Below are 17737 nucleotides of genomic sequence, written 5' to 3' on the forward strand. Positions count from 1 at the left end.
ATAATTGAAAAGGCTGTTATTTTTATTAAAAAGTATTAAATATTATTAAATATATATTATTTTAATTAGTATCAATCAATTTATTAAAATATATATATTATTTTTCCAAAAAAAACATTAAAAATTATATATTTTTTAATATACTTTTAACACATTCTCCAGCATCTTCTGAATGTGGAAGATGCTAGAGAATATCAGAATATCATTTTACAGAAAACAAAACAAGATAATAAATGAATAAAAAGTTTATCTAAACGTTGTAAAAATGCAAAATTAAATTTTAAAATAAATATTAAATATAAATTTGCACCAAATTACATAAATTAGATATGCTTACTTCTCAATTCTATGGAGTATAGCTGAGATTATTAAGGAAATACATCCAAAAAATAAAATGAATATATAAAACAGTAAACGCGTTAAATTTAATTACCAAAAATTGTATAAATAATCTTTTATGTTACATAAATCGAACAATTGTAACACGTGTAATCTGATTAAGGAGTTATTTCTAATTCTAGTAGACATGTCACTGAATACATTTTATTTTTTTGCCTCTAGAGAGAACGGCGAACACTAATTTTTGTCATACATTATTCAGTATATATGTACAGTTAAACATTTAAAATAAAATATTCCAAAATATTTTTTAAAATTATTTAAACGAGATGTAGAATGATACATTTAAATCTCCGACATCGATAACATTAAAAGGAAATTAACAATAGGAAGCATTCATTATTATAGCAATAGCTATCTTTTAAATTGAATGTATTCTAGAAATACTGTCATTTTCTATTAAAGGTAAATCTTTTGAAAGTGGAAGTGCTAACGTATCATTATGTTGCACTCTTTACGTCTTCTATTCTCTTCACACATCTGTACACGTGACAGATGCCCTCAGAGACAAGAGAAGGTGGCATCACGTCTGTAAGTTGGACTACTAAGTAAGGTCTCTTAAATTAATTATTGGAACAAGTCCCAGAAGCGTATTCTCTTCTGATAGCTTGCCTTTCGAAAATAATTATCAACCTTTCTGTTTCGTCAATTCGCAGAAGGAGAACGACTGGACGGATTTTCTCGTTAGTTAAGGAAAACGTGTTGTGATTGGTCGAAACGCGTTTCTGTCGGATGTTTTATGATGTTGAGGGATTGAAAAATATCTTTTCATAAATTCCTCATCTTAAAGATACTTGTATTTCAATCGTGTTTTCCAGTACAGGTGTGAGAATATCCATTTTTGACACTTCTCACTCTTCACCTGTCTGATCAATTCGATCGTTATAACCACTTGTCGGATAAGAAAACTACATCTGAAAAGTAAGTTCTTATCACCATACCATTTTATATATATATTTTGCTTTTTAAAAATATTTACTACAAAATTTCTTACTTAAAGTGTTACGCCATATCTATTTCGTGTGGTGGATTATTTCATTGATACTAAGTTCGACCGATGGTCAATTTTTTACGAAAACTAAGACAATTCCGAGAATGGGTAGAAGAACGGATAAAAATTGGATCTATCTGGTAGGTTTTTCAATGACTTTATAAATATTTAGTACTAATTTCAGATAGAAAAGTTAGGCACGCATCGCGAAAATATTATGATTTTGGCCTAAAATCAGGTGAAAAAGTTAGGAAATTTAATATCTTTTTGGAGAATATTTTTTATAACGTTATCTATAAATAGTTTCAAGAATTTTTTTCAATATATTTTATCAATTTTTTGATAAAGTTCTTTTGATAAATTATATTGCAACATATGGTTCAAAATAAAAAGAAATTTTAAATTCTTCGCACTCTCGACATCAGAATTGACATATAGTGAAATATGTTATTTATATCAACTTATACGAAGATTATTTATATAATTTTAATAAGAGCATACATAAATTTCATAATTTCTCAATCGTTACAACCTTGTAAAAGAACGAAATAAACCAATAATGAAGTGGTTATATACATTTATATAACTCAAATTATTTAAATTAATTTTATAAATTTTACATTTATTATAGTCAAAAAACATTAAAATAATTAAATTTTTTGAAAAACATTAAAAAATTATCAAATTTATATTTTTGATTAAAATGAAAACGAATTTTTCTCCATCTTCAACAAGGAAATAATCCTTAAAATAAGCTTATCTAAAAATTAAAAATTATAATTAGTAAACGTAAGAATAATATTAAAAATCGTTAAAGTAAATCTATTGCATTAAAATATTATTAAAATTAAAAATGTATCGGAATTATTTTATTTTAAAAGTAAATGTTAAAATGTCATTCTCGTAGCTTGACTTCATTTTTATATTTTTTTAATTTATAAAATTAAAAAAGAAATCCAAATACATTCAATTTCTTTAATTTAATTATTCGAATTTCTAGCTTTCAGTTTTTTTTTATGACAAAATTATTAAGAAGTTGACGTATGTCAAAACATTAAATTTGATATTTAAAATTATATATATATATTATATATTACTATTATTAAAATGTAAAAGCGAAAAACAAATTAAAATTTTTAAAATATTGATTTAAAATTTAATTTATTATTACCGGTATAAACTTCATTTTATATACAATATTCTGTCTTTTAAAATTATATATATATACAATCGAACCTCTAATAATGGCTACCTCTAAACAGCGACCGTTTTTTCAGGGACTATTATTTTTCTTTCGAGAAAAAGCCTATAGGAAAACCTTCAAACAACGGCCATTTTTGTTTCCGTCAGTGGCCGTTGTTTAGAGACTTGATTGTATTCGTATATAAATTTATTAAAAAATTCATAAATCCTTGAGATAAAATCTATAAAATGATAATGCACAGGAAGAGAAGCACTTTCTATTATTTTTTATATAGAAAGTATAGAAATTATATATAAATAAAGTTAATTAGAACGTAATTTATTACATTAGTATAATAATTTAACAGATTTTTAATACTTTAATTAATCGTCAATTTTTCTGTAATATATAAAAGTTCTTGATAATAAAACAAAGTAGCAATTAAAATTAATATATATATTTAGATACAGTTTTATGTGAGGATAGTAATAGAAGAAAGACAATAGCCTATGCAAAGGTTAAGGAAAGAAGGGGGAGGGAGAAGGGAAAAATATAGATAAAGGAAGAAAGTACAGGGACACAAAAAACTGTTTTAAGTTACGTATTTCCATCTTAAAATTTGAAGAATATTTCAAGACGAGATATTGCTTTCGCTCGCATTTAAATAATTATTAAAAATTAGATTATAATTCTCAATAATATTTTAACACGTATTTTAATACAGTAGAGAGTCGTTAATCGGAATCAATTGGGGACTGGGGTTGTTCATATTAGGGATTTGTTCCGATTACCGATTATATACGAATAAATATATTAACCTGTCCGGTGTTGAAATTTTTCTCCGTTGCGTGTCGCTTCGTGTTGAATTTTCGTCGATTTTAAGCCTAACGAAAATTTTTATAATAATATCGAGGCTATCGTATCGTTAAAAATTATTTCTGAATTTTGTACAAACAAAATAAATATATTGAAGAATATAAAAACACGAAAATTATACTTTAGAAGTAAATTTAGTATCGAAAACGTTCGATTCAGCACGACACAGTCCGACTGAAAATCGTTCCGATTACCGGCGATTCCGATTACCGGGGTTCCGATTAACGAGTCTCTACTGTAATTAAAAGTGAGAATAAACTGTATTAGTAACACTATGTATACACGAACATATATAAATATTGTATATGATTATTAAAATCAGAGATGTAACCAAGGAGGAATAGAGAGGAACATATGCCTCGAGAACTAAGTGAGAAAGAACACCATAAAGTTGCTTAATAGGTAGCAAACAATTTAAAAATTTAAATGTTATGCAGATTTAAAACGTAAGAAAAAATTTATCGTTTTATTCATAAAATAGCACGCGCTGTTAAAACGTGTACAAATGTATAGTACAGTCTAATTCTGTTCGCTTCGTCCAAAAAGTATACACTTTAATGTCAATTTTGACGTCATTTCTTCAGTTTTACCATGAGCAAGATTAAAAAATGACGTTAAATTGACGTAAAAGTGTACACTTTATGACAAAACGAACAAGCCTTTTTATATAGCAGCCTATAGATATACTGTTCCGGGGCATCACAATCCATAACATGTTTCTAATTAAAATACACGATAAGAAATGTTTTTGATACATATATAATTAAAATTAAATATTTTTTTTAAAAAAATATTGTATAAATATATTTAATTACATTTTCTGTTATTTTGCTAAAATAAATTTAAATAAATTGAAAATTAATAAATTATTTATAATTGAAATAAGGAGGTAATAGCAATTCAAAACTTTTCTTTCAGATAATTAAATTTATTAAAATATTTGCCAATATTTTTCTAGAGTTTTAAGATCATTATGCTTTCAAATAACATTAATTTTACGGCGATATATTAAACAAATTAAACTTTCTTTTTATACTTTAAATAATTATTTAACGTTTAAAATATAACTTTTACATTTTGACTAATTTTATATACAATAATAATTTATTTAAAAAAATTTATGAAGAAATATTTACAATTTTAAACATTTAAATTCTTAATATCTTAAGAAGAATTAATAAATTTTTAAAGTTAATTATATTATTTAATAAATTTAATATTTATTATTATTTTATTACGTTAAAATTATCTTCTTAATTTTAAAAAAAATTACTGCATTTTTATGTTAAAACTTTTATTTATAACCTTTTTTTCTGTTTTACTTACATCTAAAAACATTAATTCATCTCAAATTCTCTTATTTAACTTATCATTCAGATCATTCGTTATCCTCATCCTTCATCACCAAGATTGATCCACGTTATTGTTAATTTAGTTAATTATTTTAATATTTTATTAATCTAATATTATTTTACGCAGTGTTTTATCTTTTTTTACAACAATTTTTTAAAAAATAATTCGTAAATATTTTGAATTTTAAAATACTGAAATTACCATTTTTCATTTTTTGTTATTAATTCGCCAAGTGGAAATTTTTATAAAATTATCTTAAAAAACGCTTTAAAAATAAGAAAATAATTCATTTTTATAATAAATTTCGAATTTTTTTTAAATGAAACTTTTTGTTTTACGAAAAATATTAAGTTTTTTTTATGATAAGACGTGTTAAACTAAATATTTATGCGTTTTTTAGGCGATATATCTTATTCTTTAGAATATTTCTTTTTCTCACTTTAAAAGTCTTTATCCGTTGTTTGTGGAGTTTACTTTTTAAAATTTATTCTAATAAATTACCTAATTTTTTGTTAATTTTGAAAGTTAACACTTTCATCAAAAAGCTAATATAACAGTCAAGTTTATCTTTTACATTAATTAACATTACACAACATTTAAAATTAAATATTAAACTTAATTGACGTTAGAAGGTAATGTTGCATTATAATAAACATTATAAATCTATATTTATCATACAAAATACAATAAATTAATTCTACATAGTTGCGAGTCTTTTTTGCTTTAATGAGCCTTATAATCTCGTCGTATATATTAATATTACTCAATATTTAGTATCCTACTGCATATAATTATCCCAGATTGTATATAGCATATGTATATAGTAACCTGCTTCATAAGTAGGCTACTATATATATTAGACTGCTCTAAAATCCATAATATCAATCCAAGTAAGTATGTATACTCTGTTTTACGTGGTATCTCTAAGTTTGAAGGATATCATATGTGATATCTTGTGATACTAGTGAAAGTTAAACTTTATCATCTTTCTATCTTATGTGTATTTCTAGATTAAAACGGTACCATATTTGATATTAAAAATTTTCTATATGACTTTATAGAGGAGGTAAACATAAATGGAAAGGTAAAATAACTTATTTGACCTTAGACCTTTGACTTGAAAAGCTTAACAATATAGGATTGTAGTGGGTTTCGTTAAGGGATGAATGCCGAAATAAATTTTTACTTGAAAGAATTGTGCTGGATAGTTATAAAAATTCATTTTAATAGATTAAATTATAGTTTAGGCTATTAAATTAAGCTATTTGTGGCATAATATACAAACGAGATTTTATTTATTATCTTAAAGAAAAATAGATTATTATTAGTATAATTAGTTAATTAAATAATGATGATAATAATAAAAGATACAGGTGCTCATTTTGTCTGCGTTTATTTGTCGTTATTCAAAATTTCCTATCTGCTATCAATTTATGGTGTATTTTATCTTTCATATATTTTTTTTTTATTTCGTGTATTTTATCTTTCTCGGCCACCAGTGGCCGAGTGGATAACACCATTGAACACTAGTAATTGGTGGCGGGTTCGCACCTGACCGATAAGCTGACCGCTGGTATTTTCCGGGTTTTCTTCACGTGTCTATCACATACATAGGGGCTAGTTTCACCGCAAAAGTCCCTAGTTTCCCTTGGCAGATCACCCATGTGTTGCGTTGCCTTATTTCATCAATCCAATCTAATCTAATTTTTCGTATTTAAAACCGTGTATTTGCAAGTACTTTTCAATCTAATTTCTTAGATTATTCTGTTCATTACCAATTTATCTTGTATGTTTTCCAGTCTTAATCAAAGGCAACTGAAACTTACGGATAAGTAATTATTCTCTTACAAGTTACAGAAAAAAGCTTAGCCTTTCAAAAATAAAAGAAAATAAGACACGGACGATTTTCGTAATTAAATTAGAAGTATTAAAATAATGAGTTATAATGTAATAAATTTATTTTACCACTACTTACTTATGTCGTTACAGATCAATTATTACTGCTAAAAATATTATATTTATGATTGTTTATATTAATATATATATAATTTTATATACACATATGAGGAGATAAAGTACTTTATCCTCATCTCATAAGCCATTTCATAAAGAGTAAGAAGATTTTCTAAAGATTTTTTTTTCTGTTGCGAGAACCTGTTAGGGTTGGAAAACGTAAAAAATAGCAAACCCTTTCCATTGATCGGTTAGAGATTAAAGATTATCGGAGAAAATGATTACGTTATGATTGATCAATGAGAGATTCAATCAATCCTCACTTCCGTAAGCATCCCCATCGCTATTTTTTTCCCCGAATCAAACCAATCAACAGAACGAATGTGTATCATTTTTAACGTTTCCAAATTGATGGCGCAGCCACATTCGTGACCAAATATTACTTCAGGAAGAATTGTTGCTCTTTATTAGTTCTTTATATTCTTCAAAAGATGATATGATTTTCGGTTATATATCATATGATTATAAAGATATATTTTTGTAAAAATATTAGACAATAACACACATTATATCAAGCAAGCAAGCTATAATGTATAATAATAAAAATTTTTTAATGATCTTATAATATAATCGAGATGGGTTGACGATAATAATAAGCGCAGAGCCCAAACGGTTAGGAGTTGAAAGTTGAAATTTGGTACACAGTTAGGGTACGTTATGAGAACGTACAGGGATTTTTCGAAATTTCCCTCGGGGGAGAGGGAAAGGATTAAGGCTTATCCTAAAGAACTCGGTTTCTACTGTACTATTTTAGATGCACTTTTTTGTTTTTAACTGCGTTTTAGTAGGGTACCAGGTGGGGATGAAAGAAGTGTATTCCTTAACAATGGAAGTGTTAAGAGAAAGCGATGTGCAAGATTTACAGGCGTAGATGAGGTATTTTTATGTTTTTGCGGGAAATCGAACATATTTTTAGACTCATCTAAAAATTCTCTAATTCTCTAACTGGAAGTGAGGGGACCTAATTCTTGCATTCTTTGAAAACGGGTAAGATTGGTTATAATGTAAAAATCTTAATCTTCGCTATCGTTACTTTCTGCCCGAGCAACACTGGGCTTATCTGCTAGTAAATAATAATATTTTCCATGTCCAATATACTGTTTATTAAAATCGATAATTTCGGAAGAAGGGAAAAAACACTCGAAATTTATCTATATTTATTTTATATTATTTATATAAAAGCTTTATATACTAAGAAATTATGAGGTAGTTTATATTAATTTTTATAGTTTATTAATTTTACTTTTTGTATTCGATAAATATTATCCCTAAAGAGTCATCGATGCCGAAATTTTCTAGAAATTGAAGATACATGCCGCAATTACAAGCTTATTTTTATATATAGATATATAGAATTTCTGTATGTAGGTGCTATTTTCGAAGTAATAAAATGGGTTTATAACATTAGATAATCAAATATTTATCAAGATCTCTATATCACGTCGAATTTCCTGAGAGACGATAAAATAGGGAAAAAATTTAAGAAAATAAAAATGTCTGCCTTTGTTTATAAATTCTTTTTCTTGAGATTAATAAAAAATGGATTTTTTCAGATAAAATTTTCTTAAATAGTTATAAAAATTTAGAGAAGTGTTACAAAAAAAGTTTTTAATAAGGCAAACATTCTAACATAAAAAATGAATAACAAAGTTTAATATAAGTGATAACTTGCAAAACGTTATTAAAAAAATAAATTTTATTGAAAAACTTATATTAATAACAAATCGCGAAGAATTAAAGATAAATTTAATGAAAATATTTTATAAATAAAATAAAAAATACACGTATACTTTAAAGAGGAAGCTGTATACTAATATACAAATAATCTAATTTTAAAATTAAGATATTTATTTATTTAAGAACTAGTCTCTAAATTAATCAAGAATTGCTCTTCTATCGAAAAATTTATTTAAAATAAAAAAAAAATATAAATTTATATTTATTTATTTTTTTTTATCAAGACAATTTAATATTCAAAATAAATTATTCAATCAGAATAACAAATTGCATTAATTAAAATGGAAAGAATTTATCTTAAACATTATAAAAATAAAAATTTCGGCAAATATTTATTATCCTTTGAGATTTAAATCCCGATAAAATAATTTATGTAATTTGTGAATGAACTGACATCGTTTAAAATTTGTTTACAGAATCAACTACCAGTATTTATATTAATGAACACATCCAACTTTTCAGTCTTTGTAAACTTAGATGAGAGATAAGAATAATTTTCATGCTTTGCAGCACGTCGATCTTTAATATGTAAAATTTTTACCAATTTATATAAATTTAAAATTTAAATTTTTAATTTTTATAAGACTAGATGATGCGTTGTATAAACAATATTGAATATTAATACAATTTTAATACTGTTGTTTATACCTTAGACTATATTATCCGTGTTAAGGGTCTCTGTCTCTTGTAAATGATTGCTACGAACATTTTTTTTTATTTCAAAGATTAGTTTGATAAAATGAAAAAATTAAATTTAAAAAATAGACTTTTTCACACTCTCATGCTATTGACTTTAATACAAATTTACAAGAAAAATTAAAATTTTAATGATTTTATTAATAAATTAATGCAAATAGCCTCTAAGTATTAATAAAAAATTAACTGTATTTTATTGAATATCAATAAATTAACATAAAAATACTTTTAAATACAGCCTAAAAAGAAATACTGTTTATATTTATCTCGTGGCTTTGATGATGCATTTTCAGTTAGAAATTTAAAAAAAATTACAGTAAAATTAAATAAATAAACTACATAAAAATGAATAATATCTTTATTTGATTAAATTAATTTAAATAAATGGAAAATCGGAACATTCAATGATTTTCGTTTTGAATTAATGAGACACTTTGCTTTATCTCAAGATAAAAATATACTTTATTTACTTATTTAAATATTTGATTTATAAAATATTATAATCATCTTGCAACGTTTTAAAGATTGTTAATAACGTAATAATGTGAAAATAAATAAGAAAAACAGGTCCATTTATTTCAATGACTTCCATTTAAGCCGTATTGATTATGGAATTTTAAAGGAATTCTTTTATTTTTCTAGTTAATATCGAAATGTAATTTAATATAATGTATTTAAAGATGAAGAAGAATATAATAGTTATTCGTGATAAAATGTATGGGATCCGAAAAGAATGAAGATTTACGAACGATTTAACATAAAATCCTGTGGGATTTCCCTGCTGGAAAAAAAGAAATAAATTCGAGTTAGCTACCTTTCAGAATATTTTTCTTTGTTTTTAATTTTGAATGAATTACTTCTGAAACCGTTATATTTATCTCGTAAAATTTTAATATACTTTTTCATTTATACATCTCAAAAGATCATCTGAAGAATAATACAAAATTGCTTTAGATGTTAGATATTCGAGAAATTAAGTTAAAATTATTAAAGAATGGTCTTAGATAACACTATAAGCTTCTAAAAGCTTATATTTCTGTTTATATTTGTTCAAGATAATGTTAGATATTAAATGAATAATCTTGAAGAAATGTGGTCCAGAAGTGGCGGAATGGATAAGACCACTAAACACTGATCGTGGGTTCTCGCCCAACCGGACTGGACGCGTGTTTTCGAAGTTTCTTCGTGTGCCTAACATCTAAATAGAGGCAACTTTACCATAGAAAGTCCACGGAAGTCCCGTAGAAAGTCTACCCGGATTCCATCGAAAGTTCAAGGAAGATGCCGTTGAAAGATCGCCTGTGCGTTGTCTTGTACTATCAATTCAATTCTTGAAGAAATGTTTCAAGATAATGCTAAATGCTAACAAACAAATTTAATTAAGGATACTGTCAGATACAAAATAAAAGGTCAAAAAAAAGTCAGTTAAAATATCCCAGAATAATACTAAGCATTAAAGAATGATCTTCAAAACACCGACTGAAAAAAGTTTACGGATAATCATAAATTTTATATATTACCAAAACATTTTAATAACAATTTTTATTTAATTAGAAAGCTTTAATAGGCAATTAACTAAATTATTTAAATAACAAAATTTAATAAACAAGTAATAATAAACGATAGTTTAATCACATATTGGATGAAGTTCAGTACAAAACTTGATTATTTAACCTGTAGGAGTTGATGATATAAATAATGAGATTACCTACTTTAGCAGATTACACGTTGGTAATCATGTACACAAATGAAATCTCAGATTTACAAACAACAAAAGTTTAATGTTCAACGACTAACATAGCTCATAATATTGATACGATAATATAATAAGCGCAAAACAATAATATATATGTAAATTATAAATTAATTTTAAAAGTTTTTATTATAATAAAAGCAAGTTTTAAAAGTTTAGAATATTCCCTACAAGTTATTAAAATTTACTAAAAGAAAAAAATATATATATATATTTTTGAAGTGTTTATTATACAGAAATTTGTATTCACTGTAAGCAATAACATGGAAAAATATCGATATATTGAAGGATAAAGGTGAATAAAATCATAAATGTAAAGAAGTTATATAGATTTAAGCATAAAAAATAAGATCATATTTTAAAATTTAAAATACAGTAAAAGACGGAACCTGTCTAAACGGAAAAGTATTCGTTAACGTGCGATTCCGGTTTACAAAGATTTTATTGTATTTATTTTAATAATAATAATAATAAAAGAGCATCTTCATTATTTATTTAACAATTTAAAATCTGGTACTTAAAAGGTTAATTTAGAAATTTCTTTAAATTAATTTAATCTTTTTTAAAAATAGATTATTATATATTAAATTTATTGATATAATTTTTTTATTTTTAAATTTAAAACTTCAAAAATTGATAGAGCATTAAGCGTTGTAAATGTCTAGAATTACGACAATATCCCCATTGTCATATTTTAGTCTTTAAACAATAAAATACGTCACGAAAATCGAAGATAAAATTGTTGTTTTGAAAATTTAAAAATAAATACATAGCAACAATCGATTTTAACATTTACTTTATATATATTTATAGTTAAAAATATCAAAATAAATTTGACCATTATTTCTTGAATATTTATATAAAAAAATTAAAAAAAAATAATAATTTTGAATATTTATAATAATTTATTGTATGAAAAATTTAGAAGAAATTCTATAATTTTTTAAATAAATGAATAATGTAATTGTTTAACAATTAAGTAAAATTCACCAATAAAATAGCATATTAATACATAAATTATGTAAATTATAATCGTGGATCAATTTCATTGGTTAATAATATAATATATATGATGACGATAATAACGTCATTAGTAAGAGAGAAGTTTTATTGGTTAATCGAATCAATAGCACAGATTATTATAATGAGATTAAAAAAATGTCATTTATTAATAAAATATTAAACATTTATTATGCTAATTTATTAATTAATTAAAATTAAAACAATTTTTAAAATTTCATAAAGAAAAATAGTTAAATTTACTTAATAAATATTAAGATAATCGATATATTTACATAGAAAATAAATATTTGTCTTAATTTATTTCATCGTCACAATATAATAAAGATATTTAACATAAATCACACGAAGTAATAAAGCAGATAGTAGGTTACATTTATGGAACATATGATCGACTATAAAGAGGTATTATTTAAGAGTGATGATGCTAAAGAATAAACGAAATATGAGTCATAAATAAGGATAATTTACTAATTTATAGTGACAGTATATTTCGTTTATAAATAGAATATTAATTATCGTGTATCTATGAAGATATTCCCGATAAATACTTAATATAAAAATAGCAAATAATTATGTACTTTATGTATATTTATATCGTACAATTATAAAGAGAATTATTGAAGAAAGTAAGATCCCATCACATGGAATTTTTCTAAATGGATTTTCAAATTCGATATCTTAATCCGGATTGAAAAGAATTACAAAATGCAATATAAGTTTCAATTTAAAACATGAATTTTATTGAGAAGAATAAAGAAAAAGTCTCCCTTTTTCTCAAAAAATGTCCTTGTAGATTGCTACTTTACAAAATATTATATTTCGAAATTGATTTTTGGGTAGACGAAATATCAATTTTTTATATATAATATATATAAAATCGTTACTAGATAAAATGAATCATTTTTAGAATAAATTATAATAATTTTCTTAGAATTTCTAAGAATATTATTTTTAAATTATAGACGCATTAAGTTATTGATTAAACGTTATTATAATATACATATATAATCATCTATCACGTTTATTATAGGCGTATATTTAATTATAATAGAAATTAATCCACAGTTAAATTATTTTTAGAAAAACTTTACATTTTTTAAATTCGTTTTAAATATAATTAAATGTATTATTTTATTTCTAAAACATCGAAATTTAAATGACATTAAATTAATTTTTGTTACTAACTTTTACTACCAGATGGCGACATCGACAAACGTGGTCCGTATTTTTGAATTTATTTATTTACTTTATATATATATATATTATTATTATTATTAAAATTTTAATACATTATAATTCGTAATATAATAATTATAATCTTTTACAATAAATATATATAAATAAAATTAATAATTTTTTAAATGCAGATATAAATAAACGTGATTATATTGTAGATTTTATTTGAAAAATTATTCTATATTATTTTCATAGATAGAACTACAACTAATAATAGATTGAATATATTAATATCCAATATCTCAATCGTGAATAAACCCATAATAATTAATAGAAGCAAACCCATTAAAGATTATATTATTGATCCTAATTATTAATAATCAGGATCAATATTATTAATATTAAAAAAATATTCAATAAAATCTATTTTTAAATTAATTAATTTATTTATTTGACGCATTTTTTCTTGAATTAATTATTTTATAATTATTTTATTCATGTTCTTCCAATAAATTATAGATTTACTGTAATGCATTCTATAGCTTAAATATTATTCAAATATTTTTAATTTTATAAAAAGGAATAGAGAGAATCTTTCTTCTCTATTATCATTATATAAAAATTAACTTAAATATTTAAAATTTATGGCTATTATTAGCATTTTTTAATAGTATTTTCACAATTTTTTGCAAACTTCTTAATAAAATATAAAATTTTTTAATAGAAATTTAATTTTAAATATGGGTTTAAATAGGTTAAATTTATAAACATTTTAATTTATTAAAAATTTTCATAAATTTCTTGATATTTGTTAACTTAAAAATTTATATTCAATTTTAATTAAATTAAACGGTTTATTATATAAAAATATAATTTATTTATTCTAAGTATATTTAATAAATTTATATCATAATTTGTAAATTTAATCAAAGATTGATAGATATAACGAAGTTATGCTTAGTGAGTAATTTACAGTAGCACAAAGCAGAGTGTCCTTTAATAAACACAGTCAAACCTTTGAAGAACAACATAAAAAAATGTCGTTGTATAGAGATTCGACTGTATTGATATAAATTCTCAATTTTCCTTATAATTTTTAAGAATATGAGAAATATTAATAATTCAAAGTAAGATAGTATTAAGGAGAGAACAGTTATATATAAAAGTAAATAATAAGATAAAATAAATAGTATTAAATCATATATTTAATTATTTATTCTATTAACAAGAATTTAAGGAATTAAGTAATCAGATGAACCCGTTTTCATGAATATTAGATACAGTAATTAATTGTAAAGAATAAATAATTTATGGTGAAAATATAAACGTCTAGTCAATTATTCGTTTCTTAAATTAAAGTTATGTATAGAATATTGCTGAATACAATGACATTTATCTGTATTTTGAAGATTAGATTCATATAGTGAAATGTACTTATTTGCATAACGAAACTTATTGATGACATTATTAGAGACAAAGATAGAATAGATTAAAGATAAGTGAACTTTGTCATGTTTCATTAGTTGAAAAGAGGTTGAACTGGAGTAAATTATCGAGAGTTTTGTATAATGTTATTAGTTTACTATCCGCAAAAGATTAATAAAAGAAACATTTGAAATTCATATCTAAACTAGCTTCAAGCAATCAATTTTTATTAATTTACGCTTCACTACGCTTATTTGTCTATACACATCATCGAATTTTCCTTTCATTATGTAAATACAAATCAAAGAAAGCAATTAATTATTATACTAATTTTTTTATGCCATTCTATCCGCTTAATTACAAAATTAATGTCGCATGTAACTAAGGTTTTCAATTGTGTTTTGATATTTTCTACTGTTCATATTTGTTTCGGGATAATTGTCATCAAAATATATGATCATTAGAAGCATTTAATGATGTATATATTTCTCAGTAAACGAGCTGAATAGAAAACTAATCATTACTATTAGTTCTATAGCGTAATAACAACTTTTATATCGAATAACAACAAACATAATGCCAGAGTTTTACTACTTCATTTTTTATTTATATCTAATTTGATGTAACATTCTTTGATCTTATTTTATAAACATGGGTTTCTGTTTTTAGGGAAATGTAACATTTGCTATTAAAATTAATCATTAAAAGTAATAGGCAATGTGAACAATCCAGTATTGCCTTTAATCAAGGAATACATAACAGTTAAAACTATAAATTAGAATTAAATAAGGATGAAAATGGCAAGGAAACGGTTCTTTTAGTTTGTTTGGAAGCAGATGTAATTAATAATAAATTAATCATTCTTAATTTAGATAGGAAAAGAAGTTTCTGACGAAAATGAAGAAAGCCAAATTGAGGATTTTTCTCTTCTTCCTTTATTAATTCCTAATGTTTTCTCTGATGTTACCATAAAGACTAAACGTGAGTATATTTAATTGATCATATTTTGGCATTACATTTTGTTACTATATGAATTCTACGATCTACAGAACTTCGCACTTATTTCACGTAGGCTACGATCTATCTCCTGTTTACATTAATATGTATAATGTGGTTTTCTGTTTATGTATGTATTATGTTATGTATGAGAATAATATATTCATTTGTATTGTTTCGTAATATTCTTTTTATTATTTTACTTTAGAAATCATTTGTAATGTCCTCTTCAGCCATATTGCTTTGTACACGTATAAATTACTCCATGGTATTAGTTTTTTGGAGTTCCTCATCCATCTCTTATAATTTTCCTCATTTCCTCTGTCCACATTTTACATCTCTCAATTTCCACACTTCTCAACGCATCAAATCGTCTTTTTCTTCTTTTTCTTTTAAAATTTTTCTATAAAACCTTTATTAAATATCTAAGAATGTGGCTTATACGTGATACTTTGCAAGACAATTTGTATAATGCTGTATTCATTAATTTTATAATGTATCATTAGCGAATAATCTCACATTTGTGTTACTTAAGAAGCCCTAAATTAGTTTAATTATATTATTTTGTTTATAAGGTTTCTTCTAAATTGTATTGGTCACAATATAATTTTCTTATATTTTATACGTGATTCCTACATGAATCATTTTAAATCTATTCCCCTCAAATATGAAAATTTAAAAATATTATAAAATTAATTGACATTTATATAAATGATGCTTTATTTATATCATTAAAATTATCTAATTTAGAATCAATTTATGTATTTTAAAAGAGAATAAATACAAAACATATTTATATAAATTTTATATTTTATATTTATTATTCGTAAACACGTCGTCTATTAAATTATTAAAATTTGTAAACATTATATTTTAACAAACAAAAATAATTTAAATTCATGAATAAGTAATGTATAAGAAGAATTTATAATATTTAAAAAATGTAATATATTCAGCAAAATAATGAAAATAATATAATTTGTAATTTAATTTAAAATATAATTATTGTATATATATATATATAATTTTATAAATTTTTATAATAACTTATAATTAATTGCTTATTATTTTCTTAATTTTAGGTTCAAAATCTTGCACCGAAAAACGGCATTTAACAAAATATGGAAGGAAAAATATTTAAAAATCAATATTCAGAAAACTTCTTATTTTATTCTTAAATTAATGTGTTGAAATCATTCCAAAGCAATATAAATATTTTAATGATAAATGATAGATTTATTATATGTTTTTTTCCATGTATAAAAATCAAAAAATAAAAAGAAGGACACACTTAAAATATTCTAAGAAAAGTAATTTTTCCATTATCTAAAAATACAAAAGGAAAAAAAGCAGCATTATCTAAGTAATGATGAATTTATTAGAAAGGATGATCAATGGATTCTTAACAACTTGACGTTATTTTGACAATAATTGTTCGAATATACGTTTATTTTTCGATTAATCTTCCAAGGAAACTGCTTTCGAGATAAATTAACTGGAATAATTTGATGCAAAAATCGAAGTTTAACCAATAACTTTTTCCTAATTAAGTTTTTCTATTATCATTAAATATTATTATTAATAAAGAAATGTGTTTATGGAATAATTACAAATTTTATCCAAATTATAAATTTTAAAACACATTTAAAACTATAATACAATTTATTTATTTTTATCACTGATTCGTTCATTAAAGAGTCATAAACATGTAGAATAGGCACACGATACTATAGACTTAGTATTCAATTATGCTTATTATCAATAGATTTTTAATTAAAAATAAATATATATATAAAAATTATTTGAACATTAATGTATGTATAACAAAAATATTCTCATGGGTTTGATTATTGTATTATTAAATACAATTTTCAACATAAAAAATTAATAACCTCTCATCTTCTATTATTCGGCATGCCTAATATATTGTTATTATTATATGTATATTTATTTTTTAAATATTATAAAGTATGGTATATGGTATAACGCTAGAACTATAACATTAATAGCAAACAGATCGGATACGAGCAATGTTATTACACCGTTTATAATGAATAATACGGTAATGCTTAAACTAGTGTTTATGGTAGATCACTAGATCTATCACTGTCGTAAA

At 23.3% G+C, this 17737-nt stretch overlaps 1 long non-coding RNA gene across 1 annotated transcript; it reads left to right on the forward strand.

Moving 5' to 3' along the window:
- Nucleotides 1-1188: 1188 nt before the first annotated feature.
- On the forward strand, nucleotides 1189-16841 carry LOC136983281 (uncharacterized). The gene is made up of 4 exons (XR_010882010.1): nucleotides 1189-1320; nucleotides 1400-1530; nucleotides 15498-15606; nucleotides 16704-16841. It is a non-coding gene; the product is annotated as an uncharacterized lncRNA (long non-coding RNA).
- The last annotated feature ends 896 nt before the right edge of the window (nucleotides 16842-17737 follow it).

This window comes from Centruroides vittatus, unplaced genomic scaffold (genome assembly GCF_030686945.1).
Source record: "Centruroides vittatus isolate TY-2023 unplaced genomic scaffold, ASM3068694v2 contig_880, whole genome shotgun sequence".
In the NCBI taxonomy this organism is placed as follows: Eukaryota; Metazoa; Arthropoda; class Arachnida; order Scorpiones; family Buthidae; genus Centruroides; species Centruroides vittatus.